Below are 12,483 nucleotides of genomic sequence, written 5' to 3' on the forward strand. Positions count from 1 at the left end.
CCTCTCCTCCCTGCTCCCCACTCACAAGGGCACAAATTGGTCCCTAGGCTTTGTCTCCCCATTGTCCTCCACGTAGCTCACTGGACCAATGCTGGCAGCTGGGCTGTCATCCCCACTCTGTGCCAGTGCCATGAAAGGGGAGCAGTGCCAGGTCACCCCTACCCCTTCTCACAGCCCATCATCCTTGGGGACATCTCCCCATCCTCCCTGCCTCATGTGGCCTGCCTCGGCTTCCCAATGTGTCTGACTGCTGCCCAGGGGGATGAATGGCAGGATGGACTCCGCCAAGTGGCAATCCCTTGCTCAGCCCTCCCCTAGGTACTCTAGGCTATATTGAAGGCAGGCATAACTGCCTGGGCTGATTTTCTTTTGCCTTTTTCCCCCTTTTAAGGGTTGTTTTGTGGATGCTGTGAGCAGTGGCACAGCTGGCCCAGGCACTCCAGCCTTTCTGCTCCTTCTAGTCTCACCCATTAAACTTGCCATCTCCTGGTCCACAGATAAGCAGGTCACCCAGCCAGTGGGTTCACAAAACCCTGAAGCTGCAGAGATTAGGACAGGAAAAAGATTCCAATACCTGATGCCTGGCAGGACTAACCTCAAGCTGTCCTCTCTGTATCTGTTTTCAAAATCCCTCCTCAATAAGACTGCACAGCCTGTCCCAGCTACTGACTTGGGGTCTTACTGAACAAGGGCATTTCTTAGTGGCTAATCTAAGCCTCCCTGGACACGATTCAAGCCTGATATTTATTTTCTTATTTCCTGTACACAGGAAAACATGCCCTGCTCTCAGCAAATTCCAGAGCTTTTGGCATGTGTGGCCAGCATGGCACAGCTGCAGATGGTCCAGATTGCTGTCAGTGGCCCTGCTGGCCACATGGCCTTGGTTCCTATAGAGCTGGGGGACAGGAGAACAACCCCAAGCACTGCCTGGAGCATCAGGAAATAATCTCCTGCCATGGAAAGAAAAGAGGAGGGGAGGGGGATGGCATGTTCAGAGCAGCAGATAACCCAGCCAGTTGGCACTGTTTAAAAATGAGTAAGACCTAAGAAATACCGGAGATCTCTCATGCCAGTTAAAAACCCAGGGCCAGAGAAAGAGGAAGCCTGTTGCTCTGCAGTTGTCAGCAAGACCATACTGGTCCCCTCCCATGCCAGGCATCACCAATGAGCACACTTTCTCTCTCTGGGTGGGATGTTGGCATCCCCTGGTCAAGCTGTGCCTGAAAGGGATGGAGCCACACTGTGAGGTCAGCAGAGAGGTCAAAGTTGGCTGCTTAGAACTTGGAAAGATCAATGTGAGCTCACCAGTGGGAGTTTGAGAGATCCTAATTACTGCACCCAGCACTTCATCTAGGGCCTTTCATTTGCCTCCAAGTGCTTCTACCTGGGCACCAGTCCAGCAAGCACTTCATTTGTAGACATCTGCCTTGTTACAGCAGGGATGCACATCAGCACCTTTGAGGATTTCATTACTGGATGAGAACAGAAGTGGCTAAGCCCTTAAATTTTATGTGGGATGCAGGAGGCAAAATAGGTCAGCAAGAGTGCAGAGGCAGCATGGGCGTTTAGGGGGACTTGTCCCAGTCTTGTTCTGTATGGTTCTTCAGCTTCATTAAAATAATCATAAATAAGAATAAATAATGATAAAAAATGTTTTTTTTTTTTACTTCCAGGCATGCTTTTCATATTGTTTAAAAGCTATTTCAAAAGAATTTGTAAACAGAGAGTGGAAAGTGTGTGTGACAGGAAACAAAACCTACTTCAACTCACCACCACTGTGGGTAGGAGACATTGGCAGTGCACACACTGCTTGTCCTTTGGCTCACTGGGTCAGCAGCAGGGCTGCACTGGATGATGCTGTTTCTCTCCCCAGCAGTGCCATGCCAAAAGTAAAATCCATGAAGGAGCAGCCCAGTAGAATGGAGCACAGGAGGAGTCCTGGCTCAAGTCCCACTCCTTGCCAAAGACACACTAGATTTTGCCTTGGATCCAAATAGCACCAGCTCACATCCCCAGCCCAGGTGTGAAGCCCATCTGAGTCTGGAACTCATTTAGGAGGATTCAACCCTTTCCACTGGAGCACTGCTCCTCCCTAAGGAGCACGGGCAGCCCTTGCCTGTGTCCCCCAAAGGGCAAACACTTTGTGTTTCAGCCCATCCCACCCACCCAGGGAGGCCAGGGCAGCACGCAGGCTGCCAGACATTCATGGTTATATTGGTGCTGCTTGCAATTCTTCTTTTTTTTTTTTTTTTTTAAATCTTCTTTTTCATTCCCCTTCGCTCTCGCCCCTCACCCCCCATGGTTTAAAGTTTTCAAATGGAAATATGTGAGTTGTGACTTGCGGGTAGCGAGTCGAGGCTCGCGAGGAAAAGCGAGGAGGGAGGAAAAGAAAGAGTGATCTGCTCCAAGTGCCAGCAATTGTTTTTATCCTTTCCAGATGAAGGAAAAAGATCATGTTATTTGTTCAGCGTAAAGTTTCAGATTTTCAGGAATGAAATCTGAGAGCAACATGTCAACAGTCTGTCTGGAGAGCTGGGGTGGATGGCGGCCTTTGTGCTCCCAAACACCAGCAGGGCTGGTACACTCTGCTGTGAAAAAAAAAGGCTTCATTCTCACACTCCGGAGTGGTGGCATTAGATATCAGCAAGATAATGGGACCAGGGCCTAGCCCTGTTTTCTGCTCCCAACTGAACGGCCCCAGGCAACTGGCTTTGATGTGCTGTGCACTGATGATACTTTTAACCAATATTGTAGCTTGGGCATAAACTAGGAAGAAAGGGGGAAAAAAAAAAAAAAAAAAAAAAAAAAAAAAAAAAAAAAAAAAAAAAAAGTTGTTTTTTTGAAATAGCTGATGAGGAAGAAAAGAAAAAAGAAAAGAAAAAAAAAACACAAATAAACCCCCAGCCATTCGTTATCCCACGGGGCAATGTTTCCTGCTGTAAATCAGCCAGGATGCAATGGTCCCACATCAGCCTGAGCAAATCCCAAGGGCCATGGCCAGCCAGTGTTGGGACTGTACAGCCCTCACCCTGAGGCATTTGTGCTTGAATCCCAGGGGAAAAGAAGGGAGGTAGCAGGATCAGGGAGGTGGCTAGTGGTTAGATTCAATGGGGGCTGATTGATGTGCAGGGTGGTGTGGGTGGTCCCCATGCCACGGGGCTGGGAGCACGCCCCACATGAGATGGGGATGGTGGGAACAGCCACTGCCCCTTTGATGTCCTCCCCAGATGTCCCTGCCATGGAGAGCTGCATGGCAAGGGCTGGCCATCCCACATGCTCCTCTTCCATGGAAATTCAGCCTGTGGTCCTCCAGCCACATCCAGAACAGGATGGAGGAAAAAAAAAAACAAAAAAAACGGGAGCAGAAGGGAGGAAAAGAAAAACAAAAAAAGGAGAAGATGTTTCTCACCTCCTCTTTCCACTTCCCATGGCCCACGCAGAAGCAGCACTCAGCATCCCTGAGGATGAACAAAACAGGGATGGGCACAGACCCAAGTCCTCTTCCCCTGGGTTATTGATGTTGCAAGGTGGTGCAAAACAGAAGCCACAGAGCCCTTCACTGGGGGACTTGGCATATCCACTGGATGTCACAGCCTTGATTTGCACCTCCTTGGTCCAAAAGAGCAGGTCCAGGAATGTGACCTCTGTTCTGATGTGCTGTGCTCATGTCTTTCTTCTCAAAGTGCTGCCATGCAAAACTGCCATCTCCTCTCCTTGCATCATGGTTATCATCCTGTTCCCCTGAAAACAACCAGCCCCCAAGAAGCCTGGGGTATGGATGCTCCCCACAGGCTCTTATAAAAGGGAGGGGGGAAGGCAGAAAAATTCAGTAATTTTTTTTATAATAAAGGCTAAGCAAAAGCTCCCCGTGGAAAGTTTGATCTTTGTTTCAGTTAAGAAAGTGAAGCATCAGATAGCTGTGTGCCTCTTCTGTGACACAGGCAACCATGAAAGTAACTGTCAGCTGTGCTGAGCTCTTGCAATTTAGGTTTCACAATACTTAATATAAGTGCCCAACACTTGAAGTTGTTGTCTCAGCTCTTTAAAGAGGGTGGTGTTTTTTTTCAAGTCCCATGGCTGCAGTGGAAAAACTGAAAACTCACACCCCAAACATGCAAAACCAGATGGCGGGAATGGAACTCCAAATTAATTATTTCTTAATTTTAAAATTCTTTTAAATTTAATTTGGTTTCTAAGGCAGGCCTGGCTGCCTTATAGTCTCATCCACCAGCTTGTAAGCTGCTGGGATGATGATACCGTGACATTTCCAATTACTTGCTCCTGTGGGTTTTTTTTTCCAGAGCCCATGAACTGGCACACACATTCCAGAGACACAGACACGCTCCTGAGTCACTTAAGCCACCTCTTGGCTGCCAGATCCGGTGCAGCCTGGCCCTGTTGTGCCTGGGCATCATTTGGGAGAAGCATCAGCATCATGTCTGTGCATGCTTAGCTCAGCCCTCACTGCAGCACAACCCCAGACCTGCCAACCCTTTCCTAAACCACTGCCTTTGCACACTATCAGCCTCTCTGATGTCTCAGCAAAGTTTTAGCAGCCCCATTGCAACAAGGCCACATGTGGGGCTGGTGCTCACCCTGAGGTAGACTCCATCTCCATGGCTGTTGCCCTGTGGCTGATGCTCTCAGCTCCAGTCAGCACCATCCCTGCTGCCAGGTAGGCAGCATTCAATACAAATGAATTTTTTAGTTAACCTGGAAACCAAGGCTGGTGTGTACCTGCCCAGGGTCCTGTGGAAGGCAGGAAGCTGACAGAAAGGTGAGTGCTGGAAAACGACCTTTCACGCTGGAAAAATGGAGCGGATTACCTTTTATTTAACATTTTGGCTAACTGCGACTACGTTGCACAAATCCCTTGACCAAATGGTCCCCAGAGAACAGAGCAGGTTTGGCTGGGCTGATGTGTGGAGGAAGCATCCTCTCACCCCTCTGGCATGCACCAGGAACTTTTCAAAAACTGTTGCTGGCAACAGCTTGCTCTGACCTTCCTCTGCATCCCAGGTAGCAGGGATTTTCTTGCCTGAGCTGCATCTGCCCCTGCTTACAGAACCAGCTCTCCCTTGGGTTTCATAGAGATAATGGGAACAAGAGGGCTCACAAGTGAATCCCCCACCTGCAGCCAAAGCCTCTCCCAACAGCCCTGCAAACCCTCTACTCCCCCATCCCAGGCTGTCAGAAGTCAGATCAAGAGCAAACATTGGAGTTAACCAAAATGCCATGTGAAGCTGTGTAAAAGAGGTGGTAAAAGCTGTCTTAGCAGCAGGTCCAGGGATTCCACTTCTCACATAGTCAGTGAACAGAATATCCTGAGGATCTTGAGTTATTCCTTGAGAGATTACATTAGCATGACAAGGTCACAATGACCAGAAGCTCCTGCCAGGTGCTTGTCAGAGGTGGAGTCTGGCAGCCCATCAAGCAGTGAGATCTATCAGCCTCCTTAAAAATAATTACATGATGTCTATCTTGCCCAAACCCATCATTCATTAAACAACATTTAAAAAATGGTTCAGGCAAGCAGCATAGGAACCACACAGAGGTTTGGAGGTATGCAGGGTGAGCTACAGAGCAGTACTTGTTATTATTTTTTATTATGTTTATTACTATGCCAACAGATACGAGTGCTCTCTTCCTCCCCAGGGGTGAGTGACAGTTGTGGCAGTCTCAGCAGAGAGGTGACAGCCATGCACAGGGCAGCTTCTGGTCCTCTCCTTCCCTCAGTACTTGCACCCTACTTACACCCTGTGCTGAGACCTCCCAAAAGGTCCTGGTTCTTCCTTGCCCCCCAAACCTGGGGACATCATCTTGTGTGACCTACAGAAGTCACTGTTACCTCCTCTTGAAGCAGTGGCCCTACAGGGGGATGAGTTAGTCCCCGACTTCATTGGGCTTTTCATAGAATCATAGAATTGGCTGGGTTGGAAGGGACCTCAGAGATCATCAAGTCCAACCCTTGAACCACTACTGCTGCAGTTAAAAGACCATGGCACTGAGTACCACATCCAGTCTCTTTTTAAATATCTCCAGTGATGTAGAATCCACTACTTCCCTGGGCAGCCCATTCCAATGTCTGATCACTCTCTCCATAAAGAAATTCTTTCTAATATTCAACCTAAACCTCCCCTGGCACAACTTGAGACCCTGCCCTCTTGTCTTGCTGAGAGTTGCCTGGGAAAAGAGACCAACCCCCCCCCCGGCTCCAACCTCCTTTCAGGTAGTTGTAGAGAGTGATGAGGTCTCCCCTGAGCCTCCTCTTCTCCAGCCTGAACACCCCCAGCTCCCTCAGCCTCTCCTCATAGGATCTGTGGTCGAGTCCCTTCACCAGCCCAGTTGCCCTCCTTTGGACCTGCTCCAGCACCTCGATATCCTTCCTGAACTAAGGGGCCCAGAACTGGACACAGGACTCAAGGTGTGGCCTCGAGTGGTTTTTTCTTTGTCCTGGGTAAGGCATCAGTTGTCAGTGGTGAAAACCTGTAGCCTCCTGACTCAGCAGCAGCATGAGGGTAAGCAGGAGGTCTGGCAAATTTCCCCTCAAGCTTTGCTGCTAAGCTGGAGTTGGAGCCAAGGTGCTGGTGGGAAGGGGTTGCCTCCATTTTTTGTTTGTTTGTTTGTTTGTTTTGGTCTTTTCCCCCAACGTTTTTTCTTTTCTTGTCTTTTTTTTTTTTTTTTTTTTTTTTTTTTTTTTTTTTTTCTTCCTTTTTTTTTCCTTTTTTTTTTTGTGGTTGCACACTTGGTGTCTGCAGGGCAGTGTCTGCAAACACAGCACAGTGTATATAAATACTAAATGAAGCAGCATGCAAATCCCATCCCCACATTCACAGTCCATGGGCACATAGTGTTTAAAAGGTGCAAGACCCACGTCTCTATTTATTCTTTCACCAGCAGATAGATGGCTGCTAGACACTTGTCTCCAGGCTGTGGGATGTACTGACAGTGCACAGCTTAGCTCATTTCCCTGCCTGCTCTTTCTGCCTGAGCACCATGAAGCTGAGGGCATTCCATGTTAGGCTGCTGAAGTTTTTCCTTCCTGAACCAGCCTTATACTATGGACCCCTGGACTGGTCCAGCTCCCCAGCAGCATTGCTGTGAGCCAGAGCAGAGACTGGAGCCATGGCTTTCCTCTCCCTTGGGCTTTTCAGTGAGGTGTTACATCTTAAAAGGTAAAAAAGGTATTACCTCTTAAAAAGTCAGCTGATGCTGCAGCCACAGCAGTGAACCATGGTTCACCATGGACCCTCACACGTCTCTGCAATGGATTTTTTCACATCTCTAAGCAAAAAGGCTCCAGTGTGGAAGTTGCCTCAAGCTGCAAGGTGCAACCCAGTCTCCTGTCAGAAGGTTTCCACTGCACAGGGTCAGAAGGTTTCCACTGCTTCCAGGATGGCACCAAAATCCTTCCACTGCTGCAATGGAGATACCACCAAAGGCACCTGTCATGTAATCCAGAAGGCATGAGGCTCAGTGCTTTGCAATTGGAAAATATAGAAAATTGGGAAAAAAAAGGGATTGAAAAGGGAAAGTTTCTGTATTTCCATGTCTAGGAATAGTTTCTGCTTTCCAGGCTCTAACCTGCACTACAGCAACACAGCTCACCCACACCCACAATTGCCCTGGCTGGCAGCTTCCCTGCACCTGCGTGAGAGCAGGTGGCCATGACCCTGCCCCACAGTCAAATCCTGTCCCCAGTGATAACCTCAGGGACTGGGACTTTGCACCCTGAGCCTGCGTGGCAGACACTGCCCCTCACCCCCGTGCCATGGCCAAAAGAGACAGGGAACATCACGGACGCTGACACTTGGCACCTAAACACAGCAGGCTCAGCATGAGGCACCAGCACTGCTGAGCTCTCAGATCCCCAAAGCAGGGCAAGGCTGGCTGGGGGCAAGCACAGGGCAGCACCTCCTTGTGATCATTCCATTGCTGTAAGCTGGCAAGAGGTGGCAATCAAGGAAAGAGCACATGCACAGAGTGGCCCCTCACTGCCATCCCTAATTCATTGCCAAATCAGAGTCCACCCACAGATTCAGTCTGACCACCTCTGCAGTCACCCAGGACAATCAGCACCCTTGCTACATAGCATCTCCCTGCTTGGATTGATCTGCCAAGTTACCAATATCTGCTGGGACTGCCTTTGGAAAGGTCTTCCATGGACCACTCCATTTGCAGTGCTGAGTCTGGGCTCGCTCTGATATTCAGCAAGGTGATGAGCAAGTCCTTTGCTGGGGGTTTCACACCTCTGAGGCTGGTGTTGGTGTGAAAGCTCTTCTTCCCTTGCTCTCCTGCATCAATCATCCTCCTCACCAGGAGCAGAACAGCGAAGAGCTTGCTAGTTGCATGCTTGGCACAGTAAATACCAACCTGCAGCAAGGCCCCTGCCAGAGGAAGGAAGCACAAAGCATTGCACCTTGGTGGGCTGGGAACAGCATCCCTGTCCTCTGATGTGGTCACAGGAGGCTGCACAAAGCAAAGCCAGCCCTGACACATCTGTGGCACTGCCATGGTGAAATGTCTCTGCTGGCCATCATGCTCAGGAGATGTTTACCACAGTGATTTACACCACAGGTCTGACAACTTGGGCCAAATCCTGGATCCTTCTTCAGGATTCAGCTAAGCATTATGAGTCCCTTTTGCACCAATCTTCACTTTTCTCTCTTTTTTTTTTTTTTTTCCCCCAGAAAACATTGTTTTCCCTTCAAACATGAACAACTACAACCTAACACTGGGAATACTAGATAGAGTCCAGGTGACAATTCCTCAGAAAACATCATCAGCTGCTGAGATTCAGCTTTACAAGACACCATCCAACATTAACCATACACAACAGGGGCAACAAAAAACCTGGCAGGTCTTGAAGTGACATGAGATGCCTCCAGTCCACAACAAACCCATTTCACACTACAGGAAAGGTCACTGCTTTAATCCACTTCTGGGTGGAATGTACACAAATGCCATTCTTCTTAACATCTGTAATTAAACAGCCTCTTGCCTTGCTATCCACTTCATGTTTATTTCCCCATTTGCTAACATGCTGGAAGGTAATATAATATGACACTGAAGGGATACAGGCTGTTTTGGGCAGGCTTTCTACTTCTTTTTGAGTGCAGAGAGCTGGATGGGAAGGATGGCTGTGCTGCTGGGATCCAGCAGTGATTTCCTTTCTGGGTGTGCAGCAACTTTTTGCACTGAAATAACAACAACAAAGAGTTCAGTGAAAGCAAACAAAAACTGCTGGCAGAGATCCCCACATGTGCTGGGTCACTGCAAGCAGTTGTTGAGGTCTCTGCTGGGCACCTATGGGGGAGGCAACAACCACAACCAGGGGCTTAAGGTTACATTTGTACTCGTTATGGAAAATTCTGGTCTTTGGTGTTGGGAGTGTGCTGGAGCACATTCCGGAGTCTTCTGTGTCCCTGTGGCTGCCAAGGAGCATCTGAAATTTCTGTGGATAGTCCCTATTCCTTCCTTCCCCACAAGGTGCTCTCGGGTACCAGTGCCAGCTCCCACCCCACACCACGGTGTCCAGGAGGAAAAACCCCACAGGATTAAGTGAACAAGTTGGTTTTTTTTTTCCTTTCCAAACTTTTTGGGCTGCAGGATCAGCCTCATGGGGAGCCTCACTAGGAGCTGGGTATGATGCCTTTTGCAGGAATGGCATCAGCTGTGGAGAAGGGCAGTGAGATCTGGTGCTCTGCAGCCCAGAGGCACAGACATGTACTTCAGATCCTAGCATGCTCTCAGCAAAACAACACCAAGATGTTTATTTTCAAAAGAATACAATGCTTGAAAAAATAAACTATAGTTGATTAATACTGACAACTTCTTTTTTCTTTTTTTTTTTTTGTTTTTTTGAAGGCAGTAAATTTGCTGACTGTATAAACATGCCAGGGCTGCCTCATCTGCCTGTATCAAAATTGCAGTTACCTCATCTTTAGGGAATGACCTTCTGCCAGATTTTGACAAGCTTATTTAGGAGGTTGGTTGTGGGTTTGGGTTCCCCTCCACTCACACCTTCTTAGTGAGGTCTCCCATGAGCAAGCTATGGGCTGGAGCAGAAAAAAACCCACCCCTTGTCTTCACACGGAGAGTTGCACCATGTCCCCAAAACCCAGATTCCCACATGGAAAACCAGAGAGGATTCTCTAGTGTGATGGTTTCACCTCATTCCCCTCCAGCCATGGATTCCATCTCCCCAAGAACTCCATACCTGGCTCTTTGCTAAAGCAACAAATAACATACCAGGCAGATTTATGAATTTGCTGACATCCAGCTGAGTCACCCTCAGCTGCCGAGCTCACACTGAAAAATCTTTGGGTTCCTGGGAACAGCCACCTGCTTCTGGGGCATGTGCCTCATGATCTGGTAAAGCTTTAGCAGCTTTTGTCAATTATTAAGCTGTAGTGATGCTGGAAAGGTCAGGGAGATTCCCACCAAGGCACCCAGGTGTTTGGGAACTTATTGATATTTCTGAGATGCTTGAGCTTAGGTGAGATAGAGAGCCTGCAGGGCAGGACTTGGCTGTGGCTGGTCCCCCCACTAAGTTATGTGCTCTGGGGCTGGAAGGAGACATCTCAGCAGCTCATGAGGCTCCATTTTGAGCCTCCCTCACCCCCTCCCACATGGCTGTGAAAGTCTCACCCTGGAGAAGGAGCTGCTGAGGAAATAGGGCAAAGAGGCAGTAGGAGGTGATCACCCCAGTGTGCCATCTCACCAGGACCTTGGCTCCAGCTGAGCACCCTCCAAGGCTGGGGAACAGCTGGGAACTGCCCTCCCAGTTGGTGGCATCTCCCTTACCATACTCAGGGCTCAGAATGCACCAAATTAGAAGCAAATCAAAACACCTGACAGCACAGGTTTACAGGTTCCCCTCATGCAAACTTGGAGTAACCCCCCTGTGTCCAGCTCCCACATTTGCAGACATGGCTGCTGTTTGCTGCCTTGTCCGTGCAAGTGGGATTTTATTTGGGTTGGAATCACAGTGAATCCAGTTTCACATCTCAGAAGGGTCCCCACTCTAGAGCACTTGAGGGCTTTGCTCATGGAGATGAACAAGCAATTCTGAAAAACTCCCTGAAAATCAAAACTGAGATAATCTAGATTTCACTTCCCAAAACAGCACGAGCCATAAGCACCAGATGCTTTGAGCAGCTGTTAAGTGTGTTAGATTATACCATTCCAGCACTAAACTATTAGTCAATTGATTAATGAACTGGGACTTCCCATCCAACAAAAATATTTTGGTTTTAAATTATAATTTGATGCATGGTTAGTACAGAAATCCATTACACATGCTAAGCACATGTTTGCATCTCATCACTACCCTGAGATATGGGAAAAGGTGCTGGCTTTGCCACCTTTTCAAAGCTGCTTGCAAACCCACCTGGAGACATGATGGCTTTGTGTGCAGTGTGATGCTCATCACTCCTGCCCATGCACAGGATGTCCATGGTGGCAGCACTCTCCCAGTCACTTTCCAGCCACCAGACACATGCAAAACTGGACAGAAATCATTAAGGTTAACTGGCAGGGGATAAGGGCCCCAACACCTGAGACTGGGAACCTTCCCCAAGGTCACTGGGTCTTCATCCAGCATTGGCACAAAGCACCAAACTGCTGAGACCCCACTGGGATGTGGTGTTGGCAGATGGAGGGCAGCCAGGCTGAACCTAGGAGCCTCTGGCTCTGTGTTGGGAATCAGAGTCAGTAACAACTCAGGACCAGCTCTGAGTTTCACCACAGGGCTGGAAATTATCTACAGAAGCTTTTTTCCAGGTTGTTTTTTTTTTTTTCTTTTTCTCCTAAAGCACCTACGTGACATAAACCTCTCTGTTCAGCTGCTTTTCCTGCTGGCAGAAAACCAGAGAGATGTTTGCTCTGGCCACACACCTCGCTGGCTGGAAGTGGCCACTGCTGGTGCTGGAGCCACCTCACCACATTATCAAGGTGCTGTGAGTGCAGCCAAGACACTGCCCTGGCACCCACTGCCAGCTCCAACTGTGCCCCACCTTGACTCACATAAATCTATTATTCTATATATGATGCATTCACTCATTACTACTATATATATATATATATATGAGAATAATAAAGAAAATTTGAAATACTCATGACTGTGTGTAAGCAGTTACCTGGGAGCTCTGGGATTAGGCCCAGAGCTCCAGATCCACAGGCACAGGGGAGGGAACAGTGTCCCACTCCTGATGGGGGTGTCCCATCCCATTGCAGCACAGGTCACAGTAAGCAAAGATGCCATGGAAGAACAAAGAGGGAACAATTATTCCATATTTCTCGTGCCTGAATGAGAATGAAACACTCCTCAAAACAGAGCACCAGCTTTACTCCACCGTGGTGGCCAAGACAGCCCTTGCAAAACCCCTTTTCAAACATGAGTACAAAACCACTGCGGCATTCAACAGTTGTTTGGTTTTTTTTTTTTTTTTCAAGTTATAATGCATTCTTTCATAAACTTGG

Source organism: Calypte anna, chromosome 4, assembly GCF_003957555.1.
Source record: "Calypte anna isolate BGI_N300 chromosome 4, bCalAnn1_v1.p, whole genome shotgun sequence".
Classification (NCBI taxonomy): domain Eukaryota; kingdom Metazoa; phylum Chordata; class Aves; order Apodiformes; family Trochilidae; genus Calypte; species Calypte anna.